The 16558-nt window shown below is 34.6% G+C and overlaps 1 protein-coding gene across 4 annotated transcripts in view; it reads left to right on the forward strand.

The window, feature by feature from the left end:
• The window catches only part of LOC126882069 (uncharacterized), a 550590-nt gene that overhangs the window by 220866 nt on the left and 313166 nt on the right, over positions 1-16558 (forward strand). The gene's annotated exons all lie outside the window — the stretch shown is intronic.

Raw genomic sequence — 16558 nt, forward strand, 5'->3', positions numbered from 1 at the left:
TTTAAAGTGTTTATAAAAAGCTTTATTTTAATTATTCATAAAAGTTTCTAGCTTTAAAAATAAGCGAGTTACGCTCAAAATAAAGTTAGCCCTCTTTTTTTTTTGGTAAAAAAATCATGAAAATCTCCCCGTGTTTAGCTCCCCAAATGAAATTAATTGCTACCGCTTCACAAACAATTTACTTACTTATCTATTTTTTATATGTTCGGTCAGTCTCACCGGTTTAAAGTGCTTATTTTTGAAAGGGTTATAGTTGAAAAAGCTTGAACGGGTCTTTAATCACGAGTGTATGCAAATTTTGAGCAGCCATATCTTAACCAATTTTTGTCTTACGGAAAAACAAAATGAAGCTAGCATATTTATAATAGCAAAACATACATTTTTTTACTCTTTGAGATTTTTCTTATCACTAATACTTTTGAAGTTATTTTGAAAAAAAAAAATTTTTCAAAAATTTTTACAAATTCTTTTTTTACTATAAAACTAATTTTTTTTCAAAAATACGCAATAAACCAACCAAACTTACAGATCGTATAAACAATACATAAAAGTTAAAAACAATACAGTTAAAATAAATGGTAAAGCAGTAACGATTAATTTTATTTAGGGTGCTAAATAGAAAGAGGTTTTCACGATTTTTTTACCAAAAAAAGGGGCCAACTTTTTTTCAGTGTAACTCGTTTATTTTTGATGCTAGAAACTTTTGTAAAAAACAAATATAAAGCTTTTCTTAGATACTTTAAAAATGTTAATAAGCTTTTCCCGAAGTGTTTAATTTTTTGGTGATTTCGCGTTGAATTATTCGATTTGGAATTAGACGAATAACAACGTATTTTTCATGAGCTACAACTTTGCTTTTACTCAATTTATAGACTTTACTGATACACCATTTTTTTTCGTTTTTTTTTTATTGGCTACACTTTTGGTAAGACCATTTTTTTCGATAAAATATTTACTTTTTGAGATATTTGCGAAAACGTAGTTTTCTGAAAACGTAGTTTTTTTGTCGAAAAGTATTAATAAATCGCGAATAACTCGAAAAGTATTGACTTACGTAAAAAACTTTATAGAACGAAAGTTGCTTAGAATCTGTAAATTTATCCATTTCCAGGCTTATTTTAAACATGCGTTTTTCACCCCCCGAGAAGGGGTGACTGTCACCCCCCAAGTAAAAGCAACCAACGGCACAAATTCAACTTTGAAGTGGAGGGTAAGTCGAACTTAAATCCAAATTTTCATGCAATTCGGCGTTGTCCCTGAAAATTACACTCCAAAACGGTCATTTATTGGGCTAATGTTGCGAAATTTTAGAATCACTCGCAACTTAAAAATTTTCCATTTATGTCGGCTCATGCTTTCTCTTATAATATGCACTTTGTTAACCTCATGGACCAATACATATCTGCTTGATGCAGAGTGTGATAACCAGATAATATACATATGCCAATATTTTTTTTAAATCTACGTCATTCATTTCAAAATCGTGGCGGTTATTGTGCGATGCATAAATATTAAATTTGTAAAATATAGAATGCCCTCAATTTCTTCTTTATCAAAACTGAGTAAAAAACCTTCAATGGGTAACTTGTCAGTGGTTGGCTTTTATATTTTCTAAATATCTTTCAGACTTATCTTGAATTGCTGAGTATGAAGCAGTATCTGGTTTTACCCAATTTTGGACAAATTTGGATCTGTTATTTTTGCCTGGTTCTTTCTTTGGACGTTTGGATCTGTGGTTCAGAGAGATATCATAATCAGAATCGTCAGAATTCCCATTCACTTGTATTTCATATCTACCTGCAATGTGCAATATCCGTTTTTATTCCTTTTTCACCACTAATATTATCATCAATGTTTTCTACACATCGGCAACCTCATCTGTTTCTGACGGCACATAAACCACATCAAGTGAGTCAGCATTTTCATAATCTGAGTCGTCTTCTAACAAAGCCATTAAGTCTTTAGTAGTTAGTGTCCTCTGTCCTCTTCATTTCATATTTCCAGAATTTGCTAAAAGAAACAAATAAAAATGCAGTACTAAAGCTGGTGGTATGTAGAACGATATTTATTGTCGGTTTATGTATTAGTAGATTGAGAACTTTGTTTGTTTCTTAGCAGATGTCGTTATGACACCCCAGCCATTTCGTTCGTTGCAATCCGGGACATCACGCGTCAAAGTATCCTAGTTCAATCAGAGAGAAGAGGATATGTGTCTACTGATGAAGGGCAAAAAAGGCCCGAAACCGGTATAGACTCTTCCTGCACTCTCTGATTGAACTAGAATATAATGCTGCTGCATTTTCGGCAGGGCCGTAACTACAATGTTGGGGACCCCGGGGCAAACGTGATCGTCTGGGGTTTATCCACAGCGGAATGGGGGGGGGGTCCAGAAAAATGCTTGATATTTAACCCCTTGAAAACTCATTTTAATACATTTCATGACTGAAGTTTCTTGTACCTACATATTGCTATTTTAGTTGACCAACACAAAAAATTTTGAAATCACGTTATTTTAAGTTAAATAATTTTGAAAGTACCATCTTATCTGTTTTATGCAAGTACATTGTTCGGCTACATTGCGATTCCTTTCACGTACCAATATGTGGCCTAGGGTAAATTGGTTAAGACAATATTGCTGGGACGGGGGCCCCATATTCCGGTTGCATTTTAGTTTTTATTTCGCCAAAATGACTAATTTTCTCAGTAACAATTTATATCTTTACGAAAGGTCTCGGAGGCCCCAGCTTAGCCCGGGCCTCCTCTTCCAATGGCATTTTAGGTTTTATTACGCCAAAATAACTAATTTTATAGGTGATAATTTAAATTTTTATGTTACGGTCTCGGGGGTCCCAGCTTAGACCCCTCAACTTTATGTGCATCTGTAAGGTATTTTTAAAATTGTGTCATTTGAAACTATTTCGTTGGGATCGGCTTTTAAAATACATATTTTTATTTTCCTCGTTAAAATCTATGCACGGCCAATCAAACGACGGCCCCTGCGGGGCCCCTCTTGGCCGGGGGCCCCGGTTGCCCCAATGGTAGTTATACGGCCCTGATTTTCGGGTTGCAACGAAATTGAAAATGTTTACATTTTTAATGTTTATTTATTTTCTCTTTTTGGAGTACTTAGGAAACCTTCTCGTTGGAGCTTTACCACGCTGAGCAGATGGGACGTGAATTACAAATTTTTAAAATTCCCTCATCTTCTGATCGTCTCGGCACTCGCATGGCTTATAATTTTTGAAAGCCTCGGAGGTTGTTACCAGAGAGGTTTACCACTGTTTTTAATCTGGTGGTATGAAGAACGATATTTATTGTAGGTTTATGTATTATTGGATTGAGAAATTAGTTTGTTTCTTAGCAGATGTCGCTATGACACCCCAGCCATTTGGTTCGTTGCAATCCGGGACGGCACGCGTCGAAGAATCCTATTTCAATCAGAGAGAAGTGGATACGTGTCTACTGATGAAGGGCAAAAAAGCCCCGAAACCGGTATAGACTCTTCCTGTACTCTCTGATTGAACTAGAATATAATGCTGCTGCATTTTCGGGTTGCAACGAAATTGAAAATGTTTATACATTTTTAATGGAAAAAATAATGTTTTAATAGTAATGACTCAAAAATGTCATTATAACAAGTTATTTTAAAACAAGTTTCTGTACAAAATTTTAGCGTAGAAAACGTTAAAATATCGTTTTTTACATTTTCATCCATTCCCAAAATACATGGCCTTTGATTTGACTGAAAATTTGCCCACATATAGCCAAAACACAGGACTTGAAGTGGTTAAAAGAATTTGTATAGTTTTACAATACAAAAAAAATACGTGGAATAATATCAGAGTCAAAAATATAGGCGTCTACTGTAAGTGTAAGTAGGTACAATAAACTCTGAAAATATCGACCGTACGAAAAAAATGGTTAAAAAAATTGTAATAATTGTATGTAAGTACGATTTATTTGGAACAATTTCAGTTCCTAATATTTGATCGAAAAGTTGAAAATGGCGGAGACATGAACGGAAGCCACTGCTATCAAACCAATCAGGTCTTAGTGCGATGCCACATTATGCGATTCCACCGCATCCAGGCAAAACGCATAGTGTGACAGGTCGGTCCGGTCGAGTTGGAAACGGATGCGTTTTGAGACATCGTTACGCGCTTACAAACTGCATCAGACAATGCAGTGTGATAGGTCGGTCCGGTTGCGTTTCCACCGCATTCTAAAATTTAATTCTCTCCATTTTTGTATAGGTACATTTTTGTTCTAAAACTAATAATAAACGAGATAATTCAATAATTATGCTCTGTCACTGCTTCCCCCATAACTCGGAAAATATCGACGGCACAAAAAAAGTTATCACATTTTCAATAATTTCAGTGCTTATACTTTTTGTCGAAAAGTTAAAAATGGCTGAGATATTGAGCAAAAACGGTTCTCCTTTAAAATCAAGATGGCGGCTAACGCAACGGCGGAATTCATTCGCGGTTTTAATTTTACATTACTATTGACCCCTAAAGATTAGAAAAATAGAATCTTGGGTAGCTCGGCATGCAAGATCAAATGCTAACCCGACTGGACTATATAATTTGGACTCTGATAATTATTGCATGTAACTTTTCTTGTATACAAATTCTTTTAACCACCTAGTCACTTTTAACCACTAAGTCCTGTGTTTTGGCTATCTGTGGGCAAATTTTCAGCCAAATCAAAGAACATGTATTTTGGGAATGGAGGAAAATGTAAAAAACGGTATTTTAAAGTTTTCTACACTAAACTTTGATCAAAAACTTGTTTTAAATAAAAAAAAACTTGTTATAATAACCTAATAATAGTCTAAGAGCTAGTGAACCCTCCGACTAACGGTCGTCCTGTAAGGCTAGAAATTTGTCTAGTGATAATGCATAGCACACCAAGGCTAAAACCCATGACCTGGCAGGCATCAGCCGTGCACGTGTATCTACCAGGTGAATCGAAAAGTGCATAGTTTAGGGGTAAAATAAACTTTCTCCTGTAAGGTTTAAATTTAAGTATGTGTTTGAGTAAGTCATTTACAAAAAATGTGTACAATGACAGGCGATTCTGAAGAGCATAAGACCTTGCCAGGCGAGAGGAAAGATTAGGGGATTTTCCTAAAATTATTTTTATTGCATCGAACAAATTTTTTTAGGGTTTTTGAATCATTCCAGACAGAAAAGGTCTTTAGTGATTTTTCTCTTAAGTTAATAATTTTTGTTATATAAGCGATAAAACATTTTGAAAATTGCGAAATCGGACATTTATCTAAAAATTTCAAAGTTGCCAAGGTAGGTAGATATTCTTTAAACATTGATTGATGAAATCCCAAAGAGTTTTTTGCAATACAATATCGGAAACCCCTTTGTTTTTTAATTACTAATCAAGCGGGCGCGACACTGTAGTATAAGTGAGGACGTTTGAGTTGGCATAAATTCATTATCCCGAGAATGGGCAAATTTCAAGAGAAATCCTCAGAGAGGTCGATTTTTATTTTTAAATTAGGACTTTTTGGCATATATATATATATATATATATATATATATATATATATATATATATATATATATAATACTAGTGACGTCATCCATCTGAGCGTGATGACGTAATCGATAATTTTTTTAAATGAGAGTAGGGTTTGTATGATAGCTCATTTGAAAGGTTATTTATAATCCTCTATTCACTAATATAAACATCAACATAATTATTTATACAGGGTGTACAAAAATTTTTTTTATTAAGTTAACTTTGATTAAATTTGACAAATAGAAGAAAAATTTTTTTTGTACACCCTGTATAAATAATTATGTTAGTGTTTATATTACTGAAAAGAGAATTAAATAACCTTTCAAATGAGCTATCACACAACCCCTACTCTTATTTAAAAAAATCATCGATTACGTCATCACGCCCAGATGGATGACGTCACTAGTATTATATATATGCCAAAAAGTCCTAATTCAAAAATAAAAATCGACCTGTCTGAGGATTTCTCTTGAAATTTGCCCATTCTCGAGATAATGAATTTATGCAAACTCAAACGTCCTCACTGTTATAGTACAGTGTCGCGCCCGCTTGATTAGCAATTAAAAAAAACAAAGGGGTTTTCGATATTTTATTGCAAAAAACTCTTCGGGATTTCATCAATCAGTGTTTAAAGAATATCTACGTACCTTGGCAACGTTGAAATTTTTAGATAAATGTCAGATTTAGGGTTAAAAATGGCCGATTTCGCAATTTTCAATCGCTTATACAGGGTGTTTCATTGGGAAACGGAAATACTTTAATTGTGAATAAATAGAGGTCACCGAGGCGGTTCTAGGTGTACTACATTTTTTGCCCTACCGACTTTTATAACCGAGTTACAGGGTGTGTTCGATCCTAATTTGTATAAAATATTTTAAATTGTCAATATAAATTAAAGTAAAACAAGTACGTATACTATTTCACGGGGGACGAGTAGTTTTTGGAATCGGTAACCCATAGCAACAGTCAGAAAATTAAAAATATCATATCTATCAAATAATTTCAACGAGAAAAAATATATTTTTGTGGAATCTACGTTCGCTTAGTGCTGTGGAATGCGCTGAAATAAAGAACCTATCAAACCATCTTTAAACCTTGTGAATTTCCTACAGCAGAAACCATTGTGCAAAAAAGATAGGACATCACGAAAAGTGCTGAATACCCTCGTTGGCTTTTTACAGTCCTCCAACGAAGAAAAAGGGTTCAGAGCAAACATTGGTCTACTTCGTCCGGATTTTTTGACACCCGAAGAAAACATCGATCCCTTCGTCTGAATTTGGTACCTACAGCTTGCAGCATCGAGAAGTAAGGTTAGAATATTTGATTCACTTATTTTAATCTTGCTTTGAGAGTATATAATTTATTGGCATATGGTTTTGTTTTAGTTCATATTCTTTCTACTTTATCATACAAAATATTAAACATTTGGCACATTTCTTTAAAAACAAATTATAATTTTTGGATTTATATCTTAAAAAAAAACTTACTTCTTTAAGCTAATTAACATATCTAAATATTGAAATAAACGTTATCAGATATTATTTGTATAATAATCTACAATATTAATCATATTAATTAATACATAATATACAACAACCAGCCTACCATAGCAGCACCCATCGAAGGGAATATCGTTTAATTATAATATAATCAACGTATTTCAAATCAATTTACTTATAATAAAGACATCCCTTAGCATTATTAATATTTGGCCCAACATAGCCGTATCATCCTTATACCTAATCCACATCTTCAACAATTTATTTTTTATTGCTTACTTAGCTTATCTACTTATTTTAACTTGGTACTGCAACTAATAGCTAGCAATATTCTTATTAATTAGTATATTCCACAAAACACAGTAAATTTATAACCTTCTCTCAAACCTATTAGCGTTAATTAATTGATAAAAATGGCTAGTGCTGAAGACCTTAAACATCTTGTAGCTCGTCGTGGCACTGTTAAATCCACAGTGACTCGTTTTAACACTTTCCTTGAAAAATGTGTAACTCCTTTATCTGACACAATCCGTCTTGAATTACAAGCGCGTCTGGATGCCTTAAAGGAGTCAGTTGTTGAGTTTGAAAAGGTACAGTGTGACATTGAACGTATTTGTTTATTTGATACAACCTCTAACCTCGGCAATCAAGATGATGAACGAGGAGAGTTCGAAAGCAAATATTATGCCTTAGTAGCTAAAGCAACATTACTTCTCAATCCCACATCAACGGAGCAACCACCCATTCATGGGTCATCTTCATCCATGTCATCTTCGCCAATGCTCAACTCTCATCGTCTTAATTCATATTTACCACCAATCCCTTTGCCCATATATTCTGGCACATATGAAAATTGGACAAATTTCAAAGAAACCTTTGAGGCACTTATTGAGAACAATCCTACTATTCATAAAATCGAAAAATTTTATTATCTTAAATCTAGTCTAAAGGGAGAAGCCGCTCAAATTATTGGAGCACTCTCCGCAACCGAAGCAAATTATGAAACGGCTTGGCATCTATTGTGCGACCGTTATGAAAACAAAAGGGCAATTATTCATGCTCATGTCAAATCCATCTTCGAGCTAAGTCCTACTAAAGATGAGTCGTCTCGTTCCTTGAGAAAACTTTTAGACACTTTCGTCAACCATTTCAAATCCTTGGAAAACTTAGGGGAAAGCGTTTTCGAGTGGAGTACCATTCTAATATATCTTTTAACATCCAAAATTGACATCAATTCTCGAAAAGAATGGGAAAGAGTATCAGCAGGAAAGCAATCTCCCGATGTGAAACACTTCTTAAAATTTTTATCAGAAAGGTGTAAAATTTTAGAATCTGTTGAACAAAAATGCGACCAAAAGATATCTCATAAAAGAGATTGGCATAATGTCAAGTCATCTGACAAATCTTCAACCCTTACCGCATTAGCTCAAGTGCCACCAAGGTGCAGTTTATGCTCAGATAACCATTTTATCTACTCTTGTTCTAAGTTTCATGCCATGCCGACACCGGACCGTTTTGCAAAAGCAAAGGAGCTTCATCTGTGCACCAATTGCTTAAGGTCCGGACATAAAACTTTGGATTGTAAATCTAGCTACTTTTGTAAGACTTGTCAAAATAAACACCATAGCCTTTTACATAGAACTCAATCCGAGTCGCAAAATCATAATAAAAACCATATATCTTCCACATCTAATCTTCCCCAATCTCATCAAAATAATCCTAGCACTTCTAGACAACCAGAGACATCCTGTAACTTATATTCATTTAATCAAAATCCCAATTCATTCATACTGTTAGCTACTGCTGTAGTAAAAACATTTGACAAAAATCGGCAACCCACACTGGCCAGAGCCATCTTAGATAGTGGAAGCCAATCCAATTTTATTACTCAAGAACTATTTGAGAAACTAAATCTTCCATATGAACATGTTAACCTACCTATAACAGGTATAAATCACGTTACAACTTCACTTACTAAACGTGTAAAATTAGAAGTAAAATCTTTAAACGGAGATTTCACTTTCAAAATGCCTGCTCTCGTAATTAATCAAATAACCGATCTAACACCACAGCATTCAATCAACCCTTCTTATATTAATATACCCAATAATATCACATTAGCTGACCCTCAGTTCTACGATCCTTCTGAAGTACACCTACTCATTGGTGCAGGTTTATTTTTTAATCTCATGGGTTCTGGACAAATAAAGGGTAATAAAGGTCAACCATTTTTACAACAAACGAAATTGGGGTGGGTAGTTAGTGGCCCAGTTCCTTCACAAGCTTATTGCTACCATTCTGGTCCCAGTTCTTGCTTTCTTTTATCGGCCGATCCTCTTCAGGCCTGTATCGAAAAATTCTGGAAAATTGAAGAGAATTATATTACGATTCCTTCTAAATACACTAAGGAAGAAGAAGAATGTGAAGTCCATTTTCAATGTACCACAATTCGCGACGACACTGGACGTTTTCAAGTGAGTCTTCCTCTTAAACCTCAAATTGCACAACTAGGCAAATCTTATGACATAGCTTTTAAACGATTTCTATCAATCGAAAGGAAGCTTCAGAAAAATCCCATTCTAAAACAAGCCTATTGCGAATTTATGTCACAGTACATCGAGGTTGGACACATGTCTAAAATTTGGGATCTTGAATCTGATTCTTCTCCTTTGTATTATTTGCCTCATCATGCTGTCGAAAAGAATGATAGTCTTACCACTAAAACTCGTATCGTTTTTGATGCCTCGTGTCCCACTTCTACCGGCATATCACTAAATCATACACTCAAGGTGGGCCCTGTTGTTCAAAGCGATCTTTTTTCCATATTGCTACGATTTAGACAGCACAACTTCGTATTTACCGGTGACATTGCCAAAATGTATCGACAAGTACTGGTCGAACCAGCACAGCGTAACCTTCAACGCGTGATATGGCGAAATGATCCTTCCCAAGAAATTACCATCTATCAGTTAAACACCGTGACATACGGCTTGGCAAGCTCATCATATTTAGCTACTAGATGCTTAAAGGAAATTTCTATACATTCTTCGGCTACATTTCCTGAAGAAAGTCGTAAGCTCAACCTAGATACGTATGTCGATGATGTGGTCACAGGTGCTTCAACTGAACAAGGCTTGATTTCTCTTCGTCGAAACTTAACTTCAATATTAAGTTCCTATGGCTTCAATCTAAGACAATTTTCATCAAACAGTACGGCCCTGCTATCAGATATAAATGTAGACGATCACAAAGAAGAATATATAATAACAGATTCACCAAACAGTAAAACTCTTGGCATATCGTGGAATTCTTTAACTGACTCATTTATCTACAATACAAGGATAACAGCAAATCCATCCATTATTACAAAAAGGACAATCCTATCAACCATAGCTTCTATTTTTGATCCTCTAGGTTGCCTTGGGCCCATGATCGTTCAAGCAAAAGTTCTAATGCAAAAATTATGGATTCAGCGACTTAACTGGGATGATCCTATTCCTGTCGAACTCTATAAGATCTGGAAATCGTTTATAGACAACTTTACTCTCGTTAATTCTTTTAATATACCTCGTCAAGTCACCACGAAAGATACTATTTACATTGAGCTACATGGCTTTTCCGATAGTTCAATAAATGCATATGGAGCTTGCATATATGTACGATCTATTGATATACATGGTCGTATACTTAGCAATTTACTGTGCGCTAAATCACGTGTTGCTCCGTTAAAGGCTATTTCACTACCTAGACTGGAATTGTGTGGAGCACTTACTCTTGCTCGCCTAACTAAAAACGTAATCGAATCTTTAGAACTTACTTTCTCAAAAATTTATTTCTATACCGACTCCACAATTGTTCTATGCTGGTTGGGTCTTGAACCTCGCACTTTAAAAACATTCGTATGCAATCGTGTATCCGAAATCCAGCAATTGACAAAAATAGATGAGTGGCATCATATACCCTCCAATGTAAATCCTGCCGACATAATATCTAGAGGAGCTAGTCCGTCCGAATTGCATGAATATGATTTATGGTGGCATGGACCTTCATTTTTGTTGCAATCTCAGGATACTTGGCCCTCAAACAATCATATATCGAACTTCACAGCTCATACTCCTGATCTCGATTTAATGGAACTTAATCCAAAATCTATTGTTCTATCATCTCAAGTATCTCATTCAATCTTAATATCTTCACTAGTTAATAGATATTCTAGTTATACTAAACTTCGGAACGTTCTGGCCTATTGTTTTCGATTTATCTACAACGCCAAGACTTCAAGGGAATTCCGGATAATTGGAGATCTCACCTTAACGGAGATGGTCCAAAGCACACATCATCTTGTTAGACACGTTCAGAGAGAAAGCTTTCCTGAGGATATTCACCAATTAAAGTCTCATGGTAAAGTCAAACCTTCCAGCAAATTAAGCTCTCTGAACGTATTCCTTGACGACCTAAACATAATCAGGGTGGGAGGTCGCTTAAGACACGCTTCTATCCAATTCTCAGCTAAACATCCGGTTTTACTTCCACATAAGCATCCTCTGACAGAATTAATTATATTTTATGAGCATAAGCGAAACCTTCATCCTGGAGCCCAGGCGACGCTATCCTTCGTCAGACAATCCTTTTGGCCATTAAACGGTAGAAATGTGGTCAGAAATGTTCTTCGTAAATGTATTCCATGTTTTAGAAGCAATGCTCAACCCATGGACAATTTAATGGGGGATTTACCACCCTCTCGAGTCAATATCTCTCATCCCTTTGCGCGCTCTGGCGTCGACTACGCTGGACCATTCAAACTTAAGGAATCGAAATTTCGAAATCGTCGGTTTACTAAGGCATATATTTGCGTATTCGTTTGTTTAACTACTAAAGCGATTCACATTGAATTAGCTAGTGAATTAACTTCGGAATGCTTCTTGAGCATCTTAAGACGTTTTGTTGCGAGACGAGGTCTATGCACCGATTTGTATTCAGATAATGGTACAAATTTCACTGGAGCTAACAACGAGCTGCAAGGTATATATAATGTATTAAAAACAAATGCCATCCGAGGTTTTTCTCAAGAAAATAAAATAACATGGCATTTCATTCCTGCCAGATCTCCACACTTTGGGGGGCTATGGGAGAGTGCCATAAAATCAATAAAAACTCACTTGTACCGTATTATAAACAATGCCAATCCTTTATCCTATGAGGAATTGTATACTCTTTTAGTACAGATTGAAGGTGTATTAAATTCTCGACCCCTGTTTCCTATGAGCAACGATCCCAATGATATGGAAGTGCTGACTCCAGGCCATTTTCTCATTGGTCATCCGCTTAACATGGTTCCTGCTATAGACTATGAGGATTTTCCGATCAACCGGCTCACCCGATTTGAGCTCTTGCAGCGTATGATGCAGCACTTTTGGTCGAGGTGGAAAAATGAATACTTGCATACTCTGCAGCAACGAGAAAAGTGGAGATATAGCAAAGACACGGCCAAATTACAAGGACAGATGGTGCTCCTGAAGGATGATGGTCTTCCTCCGTATCAATGGTCCCGTGGACGTATAAGTGCTCTTCATCCTGGCAAAGACGGACTTGTGCGCGTCGTGAGCGTCGCTACCCCAAATGGAACTATCAAACGTAGCATTACTAAACTGTGCCCGTTACCCCATGAACAATAAACATTCGGTTTTTATTTTTTTTTACTTTAACCGAAACAACTACTTTTAAATTTTCTTTCATTTATGTAGTATTTAGGTATGTATGTATAAGTATTGTATAATAAGTCATTGTAATTCTGCAAGCCACAGCCTAAGCGAGCCGATTTTTAAGTAATTAGTCACTACCTTTCTTTATTGAAGTGTATCCCTATCTAACTTCAAGGGCGGCGGTATGTTCGATCCTAATTTGTATAAAATATTTTAAATTGTCAATATAAATTAAAGTAAAACAAGTACGTATACTATTTCACGGGGGACGAGTAGTTTTTGGAATCGGTAACCCATAGCAACAGTCAGAAAATTAAAAATATCATATCTATCAAATAATTTCAACGAGAAAAAATATATTTTTGTGGAATCTACGTTCGCTTAGTGCTGTGGAATGCGCTGAAATAAAGAACCTATCAAACCATCTTTAAACCTTGTGAATTTCCTACAGCAGAAACCATTGTGCAAAAAAGATAGGACATCACGAAAAGTGCTGAATACCCTCGTTGGCTTTTTACAGTCCTCCAACGAAGAAAAAGGGTTCAGAGCAAACAGGGTGTTTTATCGATTTTGCCAATTTCTTTCCTAAGCCATAACTTTAGAACCACCCTGTATATTTTTTTGATATTTGGTATATATGTGTCTCGTCCAAAACCCAAATGACCGACATACTAATCACAAGAAAAATCCAGGTCCGGATTAACAAAAAATTATAAAGTAATTGTGACCTTAAAACAACACCCTGTATATTGAAATTCTGAAAATCTGTTTGCATATTTAAAAAGAGCACAAAAAACTAAGTCTAATCGTTCGCTTCAATTTTTCGGCCAGACAATTTTATGACTTTAATTTTAAAGTTATATTGAATTTTTTAAGAACTGTGACATTAAAAAGAAGGTATTATTAACTTTTAATTATAAATTATTAAAGTTATTGAATAAATACTTATTTTAAAATTAATCAATACTTATTTACCACATTGGAACGACCCAATTATTAATCACAAGAAACATCCAGGTCCGGATTAACAAAAAAAAAAAGTAATTGTGATCTTGAAACAACACCCTGTATATTGAAATTTTCAAGATTTGTTTGCATATTTGAAAAGACCACAAAAATCTGAGTTTATCGGTTTGCTTTAATTTTTCGTGAAGAAAATTTAATGGCTTTAATTTTGAAATTAATTATATTGATAATTTTAAGAACCCTGAAATTAAAAAGCAGATTTTTAAAGCACTTTTAACAATAAATTATTAAAGTTATTAAATAAATACCCATTTTAAAAATAATCAATACTTATTTACGACATTCGAATGACCTACTTACAAATTACAACAAAAATCCAGGTCCGGATTAACAAAACAATATAAAGTAATTTTAACCTTGAAACAACACCCTGTATATTGAAATTTTCAAAATCCGTTTGCACATAGGTATGAAAAGAGCACAAAAAACTAGTTAGCTTCAATTTTTTGGCCAGACAATTTAATGAATTTAATTTTGAAATTATGTCGAAATTTTTAAGAACTCTGGGAACTCATAATAAAAATTTCGATATAATTTCAAAAGTAATGTCATTAAATTGTCTGCACAAAAAGTTAAAGCGGGACATTAAACTTAGTTTTTCGTGCTATCTTCTGGTGTTCAAACGTATTTTAAAAATTTCAATATACAGGGTGTTTTTTCAAGGTCAGAATTGCTTTGTATTTTGTTGTTAATACGGACCTGGATTTTTCTTGTGATTAGTAAGTAAGTCCTTCTAATGCTGTAAATAATAACTGATTATTTTTAAAAATAGTATTTATTCATTAGCTTGAATGATTTATTAATAAAAGTGCTTTAAAAACCTGATTATTAATTTCAGGGTTCTTAAAAATTTGAATATATTTAATTTCAAAATTAAAGTTAATAAATTTTTGCACAAAAAATCAATCTAAGTAAATTTATAAACTCGGATTTTTGTGGTCTTTTCAAATGTGCAAACAATTTTTGAAAATGTCAATATACAGGGTGTTGTTTCAAGGTCACAATTACTTAATGTTTTTTTGTTAATCCAGACCTGGATTTTTCTTGTGATTAATAATTGGGTCTTTCCAATGTGGTAAATAAATATTGATTCATTTTAAAATGAATATTTATTCAATAAATTTAATAATTTATAATTAAAAGTTAATAATACCTGCTTTTTAATGTGGAAATCTTAAAAAAATTCAATATAATTTCAAAATTAAAGTCAAAAAATTGTCTGGCCGAAAAATCGAAGAGAACTATTAGACTTAGTTTTTTGTGCTCTTTTCAAATATGCAAACAGATTTTCAAAATTTCAATATACAGGGTGTTGTTTTAAGGTCACAATTATTTTATAATTTTTTGTTAATACGGACCTGGATTTTTCTTGTGATTAGTATGTCGGTCGTTTGGGTTTTGAATGAGAAATATGTGTACCAAATATTAAAAAAATATACGGGGTGGTTCTAAAGTTATGCCTTAGGAAAGAAATGAGCAAAATCGATAAAACACCCTGTAACTCGGATATAAAAGTCGGTAGGGCAAAAAATAGTATACCTAGAACCGCCTTGGTGACCTCTATTCACCATTAAAGTATTTCCGTTTCCCAATGAAACACCCTGTATAACAAAAACTATTAACTTAAGAGAAAAATCACTAAAGACCTTTTCTGTTTGGAATGATTCAAAAAACCTAAAAAAATTTGTTCGATGCAAAAAAAATAATTTTAGGAAAAACCCCTAATCTTTCCCCTCGCCTGGCAAGGTCTAATGCTCTTCAGAATCGCCTGTCATTGTACACATTTCTTCTAAATGACTTACTCAAACACATACGTAAATTTAAACCTTACAGGAGAAAGTTTATTTTACCCCTAAACTATGCACTTTTCGATTCACCTGGTAGATACACGTGCACGGCTGATGTCTGCCAGGTCATGGTTTTTAGCCTTGGTGTGCTATGAATTATCACTAGACAAATTTCTAGCCTTACAGGACGACCGTTAGTCGGAGGGTTCACTAGCTCTTAGACTATAAGGACATTTTTTTGAGTCCGATCTATTAAAATAGTATTTTTGCCCTTGATACTTTACGATAAAAAAATGCAAAATTGTTTCTAGACTCGCCACTGAATGATCATGTCCAAAATTGCATGCAGGATATGACCCACGCAATCTATTGAGATGCCTACTTTTGAGCCAACTCGTGTACCATTCATCGGCGGTCTGCCAATACGATCTCATGTATTTTTGCCATTTTATCCTTAGTGATAGCCGTCTTCAGTGCACCAAGGTGTGGCTTATCAAAAACCGACGTGTGATCACGTTGACACCTGTTGAACCAATTTTTCACGGTCGCCAGTGAAGGACAGTCACTGTACACAGCATCCAACCGCTCTTTGATTTCGCTCCGTGATTTTCTTCCCAAAAGTAAGAATTGAATCACCTATCAATGTTGCTCTTTTTCCATTTTTCTAAAATCCACGCCCTATGAGCAGAGCTGTAACCAGGATGATCCTAGGGGGGGTTACATCTACTTGAAGGTCTCTGGGGGTATGGAATAATAATGGTGTTAAGCATATAGAGCTCAAAGTACATCCAAAAGGGGGGTTATAACCCCCAAAACCACCCCCTGGTTACGCCTATGCCTGTGAGTCCTATTCAGTTCCTATATCCTATACACAGTCATTTGTTTCGAGCTTCTGTCATGTGTCACATAATATTAATATATCTACGTCATACGTTATTGATATATACCAATGATACAAACCAAAGACGTATGGCGTAGATATATTAATATTATGTGACACATG

The sequence above is a fragment of the Diabrotica virgifera genome, chromosome 3 (assembly GCF_917563875.1).
Source record: "Diabrotica virgifera virgifera chromosome 3, PGI_DIABVI_V3a".
Taxonomy (NCBI): Eukaryota; Metazoa; Arthropoda; class Insecta; order Coleoptera; family Chrysomelidae; genus Diabrotica; species Diabrotica virgifera.